This window comes from Tursiops truncatus, chromosome 7 (genome assembly GCF_011762595.2).
Source record: "Tursiops truncatus isolate mTurTru1 chromosome 7, mTurTru1.mat.Y, whole genome shotgun sequence".
Lineage (NCBI taxonomy): Eukaryota > Metazoa > Chordata > Mammalia > Artiodactyla > Delphinidae > Tursiops > Tursiops truncatus.
The window spans coordinates 59,155,530-59,162,864 of NC_047040.1; the positions used below are offsets into that span (position 1 = coordinate 59,155,530).

The 7,335-nt window shown below is 40.5% G+C and overlaps 1 long non-coding RNA gene across 1 annotated transcript; it reads left to right on the plus strand.

Moving 5' to 3' along the window:
• Positions 1-3,180: 3,180 nt before the first annotated feature.
• Positions 3,181-6,275, plus strand: LOC141279081 (uncharacterized). Its single transcript, XR_012332834.1, has 3 exons — positions 3,181-3,281; positions 5,015-5,169; positions 6,087-6,275. It is a non-coding gene; the product is annotated as an uncharacterized lncRNA (long non-coding RNA).
• Positions 6,276-7,335: the final 1,060 nt, after the last annotated feature.

The following is a 7,335-nucleotide window of genomic DNA, read 5'->3' on the forward strand; positions in this document are numbered from 1 at the left end:
AGTCCGGAAAGATTTTTTTAAGAAAGCAACATTTCTCTATCTGCTTCTAGGACTCTATTTAGGTTTCAACTTTACAGCTGCCTGTTGCTAGCATATCATGTGAAATTAGTTATCGGGCATTTGAAGTTAAAGAGCTGATTTTACAGCTCATTGAAGTTCTAAGGGATGCACTGCATTTAATTAAGATAGTTCTTTACATAGCGTTTAAATATATGTATAACGCTTCCCTGGCTATCAACAGGTGAAATTAACCAAATAACTGGAAAAAAAAAATTTGCCTCCAGATAGTAATGAACGAGCCAAAAATTTACACACTGTTTTCACATGTACAAGCACAAAACTTCTTCTGCTTAAACAAAGTGATAGGGCTGAAAGAGAAATTCCATAGATAAGGAAGAGTAGTATTTTTAAAACACAGCAAGTGTTCAATTTAAAATGTACCACCAGGGAATTCCCTGGCAGTCCGGCGGATAGGACTGCACGCTTTCACGGCCAAGGGCCCAGGTTCGAACCCTGGCTGGGGTCCTAAGACCCCACAAGCCACGTAGCGTGTCCAAAAGAAAAATAAAATAATAAAATGTACCATCCAATGGATTTAATCACAAAGGAGAGCAACAGAGGCTGTGTAACCTAGGAGGCAGAATGTGAGGGTGGTGTCAGATGACTTTTTGACTTACTGGACAGCGCTCTACTGCTGATTGACCTTCTCTATATAGGCTCTGGGCCCTGGTTCACCCTAGCAGAAAAGTACCCATCTGATAATCTAGAACATTTCCCATACACCTCTTAGCTTTGTCATTGAAGAATTTTCAGACTATACCATAAATGAAAGTGTGATAAATGAGTTTGCGGTGACTCTCTCTACAGTGTAAGAAGAAAAGTAAGTGGCTGAGGTTTGAGAAGAGTTTGAGAAAGGTCCTACTTAATGACAAGGAAATAATAATTATACCAGACTTAGAGATTTGCAGTCGCTTATCTGAACCCTTTTGCACAAGATGTGTTTCAGAAGTGTTAGGAATTTAGACTTATAATTGAATATGTGTGTCATATATAACATCCCCCTGGAGTCTGCGCAGCACTCCATAATCAAACACATTCACATTTATGCAGCTAAATGTATAAATGTTTGTACTAAGTGAGATAAGTAAAAGGTGTCAATAGCCTCCTATCAGGTCAGGCCATGTTTTGCTGCCAAGAGAGTTATGAAATAACATCCAGTTTTGAGAAAAAAAATTAATTTCAGAATTGTGGCTAAGGGACTGTACACCTGCATTATCCTTTTCAATGCAGCCTTACACACAAACTTCACAATCATCTGTCAAAGATGCACTAAGGTTGGTAACACAGGTAATAGCCTCCCTGTATGACAATGTGGAACTGAGGGTTGAAAAAGGTGAAATGGTTTGACTTAAGGTCTTACAGTTGGTTCTCGGAAAAGTGGAAACATTAGTTTATAGGGATGCTCAAATAATGATAAAGCACAATAAAACATCCCCCAGCACTGTCCTGAAAGGCCACACTCTTGTAGAGAGATGTAACGACCTCATCACCTGGTCCACTGGCACTTCCATTAATACCTACCCTCACGGTGATCCAATTACCAGCCTTTATAATAAATTCCGTATGTCCTATTATATATACAGAGAAATTTTTAAAATATTTCTCTAAAAAGGAACTTCTCTAAATGGAAACTAATTGTTTCTATTACCCTCTAGCAAGTGACAAAAAGCTTTTCTTTACTTTTCTATAACTTCTAAGTAAAAGAGCACAGAAGGCAAATATTTCTCTTATTCCTACACAGAATGCCAGCTTCCTACTGAGAGAGAGAGGAGATATAAAATGACAAGAGTGAGACAACACCCAAGAGAATGATTATGAAAAAACAGTCCTTCCCAAAGAGTGCAGTACTCAAAGAGGAAATGATAACACACCTGTAGAGGAACTTGACAAACACTTCCTCAGCCCAGCGACCAAGGTCAGCAGCAGCAGTGATAAGTCATGTTGAAATTATGTGTCCTTGATATGGTGTGATGAGAATGGTGCTTTTCCTGTGTCTTCCCCCCCTCCAAAAAAACTTATAACCCCAGTCTAATCATGAGAAAGACATCAGACAAACCCAAATTGAGGGGCATTCTACAAAATACCTGACCGTACTCCTTAAAACTGTCAAAGTCATCAAAAACGAGGAAAACCACCTGAAAAACTATCATAGTCTGGAGGAACCTAAGGAGACATGATCACTAAATGTAATAGGATACCCTAAATAATATACTGTAAGAGAAAAAAGACATTAAGTAAAAAGTAAGGAAGTCTGAAGAGAGTATGGACTTTATTTAATAACAATAATGTATCAGTATCAGTTCATTAGTTATGACAAACGCACCACACTAATGTAAGATGTGAATAATGGGGGAAATAATGAGGGGCATATCGGATCCCTCTGTACTAGCTTTGCAACTATTTTGCAAATATAAAACTATTCCGAAATTTAAAATTTATTTTAAAATACTCAATAATATGCCAAATATATAATTAAACAGTAAAATGGAAAAAATTATTTAGGGTATGAAATAGCTTAACTTATATAAAAATATTTTTATAATAGAGAATGTTCTTCATTGTCTGTGATTTATAAAACTGGATTTCTACTAACGTTCTTTCACTGTTATTCTCAGTTTTCCTATTTAAAATTTGGAAACTAGATCTGGAGAATTTGGAATTGTATAGAATTTTGTTCATCTTTTTGTATCATGTTTGCAAATGTAACTCACGCGGTAACTCAACTGTGCGAAGGGAGTATAATTTTGTCCTTTTGTCTCTAGCTTATCTTCCTTTTGAGCTCACACTTTGTGGTTGGTGGGGAAAATAACTTCTTGTTTTATGCCATTCAAAACTTAGTCTGATCCTACCATTAAAATCCCTTTAAATACTGTTCACTCTCTCCAGGAAGACGTATTTTCAGTCTCTCAGTCTGCCCGGTATTCTTTCTGTCTCCCTTATTACTATCAGCTGAATTTCCATGACGATAACTGGGTTCACTGGAGGAGAATGTGGCCTCATGCAGACTTGTGCTGGAGAGAAGAGTTGGTGCCTCTGGATTCTCTGGTCTCCAAGGAAATCTCCTGCCCACCAGGTTGCCAGGCATCTATAACCTCTGATGCTGAGGACCATCCTGGTGAACTTGACATCCTTTCTTTTAGCCCAAGGAAAGCCATGTGGGGATTTTGAGCTTTGGCGTCATTCTACCAGGCCACAGTATCCAATACTGACTCCAATTCAAGGTGCTCCTCAAAACCACCTTTAATTTACCTTTTAAAGAAATCAAGAATATTTTAAAGCTACATCTTTAGGTCAAAGTAAAACTGTCAGAGTTAATCTTTTCCTAGACCCTCAGATACATCCTAAAACTAGAGATCCTTCTTCTCCCTCAAAAGAGGATTTTCATTAGTCAGACCCAAAATAGAGTCACGTAGAGTTGGTTTCTCTAAGGTCAGACGTCACTTGGTTTCTCTAAGGTCAGATGTCATAACCCCATGCTTTCTAAAGGGCTTGCGGATGGACTAATTCAGAAAAGGGCTGGTATAACCCAGTGCTTCTGAAGCAGTGTGTGCTCAGATCCCTAACCGCTACTGACAGAAGGATTAGGCTTCGAAAGAAGACCAACCAGGTCCTTTGTGGAGCAGCAGTTGGGGGAACTTGGAGGCCTTCGTCTGGCACTGTTTGGACTTCCCTAAAATGTAGACAGATCCTGGGCCTTTTCTTACCCTGAAGCCCCCTCATGAATATAATGGGAAACCTTAGGCCTTCCCGTTTCTTGTGAGCAGTGGAGCCTGCGGCTGGAAAGCTCTCTGTACAGACAGACTGAGCTCCTTATGTGCCTTGTTAGGCCCACAAAGTTACTGAAGTGAGGGTGACGGGTTAGAAATGTAGGAGGCGAATGGTGCACCCCCTTCTGATTCTTTAAAAGGTTTGATTTTTCTGTGCCAAATGGAGAACTTTAACTCTCCTGTCTCTTAGTTTGGCAGGACAAGAGAAAGGTTAAAGAGATCACAACTTTGTTAATAGAAGCCTTTTTATTGGTCCAGAGAGAAGACTCCAAAGTAAAATCAGCCTTCCCCTTTACCCTCTAGTCTTTGCTTCACACTCCTTGAACCAGTGGTATGAACTGTCAACCTACAAACTTAGGCAAAAGATTGAATTCCATGGGGAAATAAAGACTCAGACAACCCCATGATCACTGCAACTAGCTCAGGGCATCCTGAGTCCCTCACTGCCTCTCTTCTACCTTCAAACTGTCTGTGCTCTGTGGAATCCCATTTACCCCCAAGGGCCTGCTGTAATATCCCCTTTTCTAGGAAGTCTTCATTTATCTCAATCTCTCCCTCTATTCTGTGCTTGAAAAATTCATAACTCTTTCTGGGCTTTTCTCCACTCCTAATATCACCTTAATTCATCTTATCACATTGCATTACAAGACATTCATTTGCATTGTTTTTATTTTATAGAAAACTGAAACTCTTATGCACCTCTCTATCCCCAGTACCTAACTTGTATCTGGTACCTAGCAGGTGTTCAATAAGTATTTGTTGAATAAATGAATGAATGAATGGGTACTAGGGGCAACATTTGCAGATAAAATTCAGGAATTATGATTGTTACATGTTCTTAGGGAAGAACAGCCCCTCCCCTAGCCTCAGAAAATGAATTGTGACTGGTGTAAGGCTGCTGTCTTCCAACTACTCTTTGCCAGTGATTGAACGGGGGAGAGGGCAGGATGTATCCATTCCATAGCCATGAAACATAAGGGAAATGCTCCTAGGAAGGCATTTGCTGACCTGATAAAAAGAACAGAAACATATGATGTTCCTCTTTCTACTCCTCTTCTTCAGCATCTTTCTATTCCCCTTGCCTAGTTTAGTATCGGCACATAGCCGGGGCTCAGTCAATAGTTGCTGAATGAGTGAATGAATGAATGAATAAGTACTAGGGGCAACAATTGCACTACCTTACCCAGGCATCACCTTGAATGTGGATTTCATGGCTGGTGCTGCAGCAGCCATCTTGCCACAGTGAAGGAAAGGCTGGGCATCCCAGATATCTCCTGAGCTGCTGAACCAACATCCAGCATCCATTCACGTTGCTATGTGAGACAAGCAAACCTCTATTGATGTAAGTAACCATTAGTCAGGTTGCTTTGTTACCGATACGGGGACCATATTCTTTTCATGGTTGCCTCCTTGCCACGTACTGTGTTCAGCCACACGTCTCTTGTGGGTGCATCTCCATGGTACTGAGAGACTTCACAGTCCATGTGAGAGAAAACTGGAGGTTTTTCTAGACCTATAAATTTCTACATTAAGTCTTTTGGTGTGACCCAGTTGTTCACAAATCTGTCTGAAGACTGCAAATAAAAGATTTTAATGCAATGTGTTAAGTGCTGTATAGCAGTTTTGATAAAGCACCAAAAAAAAAAAAAAAGATTGCTACTAATACTAAACAACCTTAAATGTGTTGCATTCTTTATCTTCAGCAGTGGGGAAATCCCCACCCCCTTGCTTTCCTGACACTTCCTGTTTCGTTCTGACAGAGGAGGCCAAACTCTCTTATTCTAACTAGGTTTCTGTCATTGGCAAGTTTTAGAAATAATGTCACTAGGGAAATGACAAGTAAGTGAAATAAAGTCCCCATTGTTGGGCTTCCCCGGTGGCGCAGTGGTTGAGAGTCCGCCTGCCGATGCAGGGGACGTGGGTTCGTACCCTGGTCCGGGAGGATCCCACATGCCGCGGAGTGGCTGGGACTGTGAGCCATGGCCGCTGAGCCTGCGCGTCCGGAGCCTGTGCTCCGCAACGGGAGAGACCACAACAGGGAGAGGCCCGCGTACCGCAAAAAAAAAAAAAAAAATCTCCGTTGTTCTATTTCCTCATGGGTGAGCTTTATAAATTCAAGACCACCAAAAAATTAGTTCTCATTCAAGTTGACTCAATAAGAGCAGATCAAAGTGTTTGTGTAAACAGCTGATTTACTCCAGGGGAAATCTATTCACCGACTTTCCTGCAACTTTTCTCTCTCTTTCTTCCTCACAACAGCTCTTCCTCTTTAATCCCACCACAGAACAAGACCATAGATGGGACTCTTCAACATTGTGACAGAGAAGATCGACAACCTGACGGATGAGTGGTCAGCTGGACTTTCATTTTGTCCCGTGGGGTCTACTGAGACACATACATCCCACTCAGTAGATATCTTGTTTTCCCCACACCTTTAAATAAAATACCTGTGATAAATGAGAGGACATGTGTGAGCACACATTTATTAGCGGAAACTGGGACACTACACCCCAATGTTTTATTAGTATAGATTGGTTCTCTCACATTAGTCCTTCATCCATATTTCTTGAGGATAGGTCAGTCTACAGGTCTCCAAAAGGTTAAAGTAAAGCAGCTAGGATTAGAAATTGCACTTTGAGTACCACATGCCTTCTTGACATAGAATTAACTTGACCTATAGGGTCCAGTGTTTACCTTTCACCCAGAAAGGAAGAGTCTATGGTCACTACACAAGATTCATCATCTGAAGATGTAGGATGATTGAGGGAATCCTGAAGCAGGTATTATATATTAACATTTGTAGTATGACTATGTTTATATGTTTGTATTTTGCATGAATGAATCATTGACTACTAATAAATTACTGGGTGATCGTCACCGGAACCCAGGCATTACACAGTCATTGCCTTATCCCAAAAGATCAAATCTCAAGTGTTAAGTAGTGGTACAGTGGTCCTTCAAAGGCCTTCTGGAAAAAAAAGTTTTTTAATGCAGTGAACCATTAAGAAAGGTTCTGAAGTGACAGGTAAGAGGGGGAAAATTTCTCAAATGTACGTGCCTGAACTTTCAGGATGAGGAAAGAAAAGAACGAGAGAACAAGGTAGGAAACTGGAGATCCCGGATGCTTGGGTCTGCTGTGTCCAGTGGGCTCACTGGGCAAGTCATCTGGAGTGGGACAGATTGTTCCAGCCTGTGAAAGCTGCCAGATAACAGGATTTCTGGGATTTCCTCCTATTCCCTGGGGCAAGCTAGAAATGTAACTCTAAGCTGCCTTAGTAATGGGATATAAACTGTGTGTCCTTAATCAAAGAAGGCAAGGGTCTCATCTTTATCCATCCAACCTTGACTAGAATTCTAGAGAAGTAGCTCTTTGTGGGGAAAAAAATTAATGGTCGAAAAGTTTGTGAAACACATTTTACTTTCCCTAAAAGATGATGACGGACAGAGCAAATCAAAAGTCTTAAAACAAATTTGATTTGAAAAAAATCTTGTTTTACCCAGTATTTCA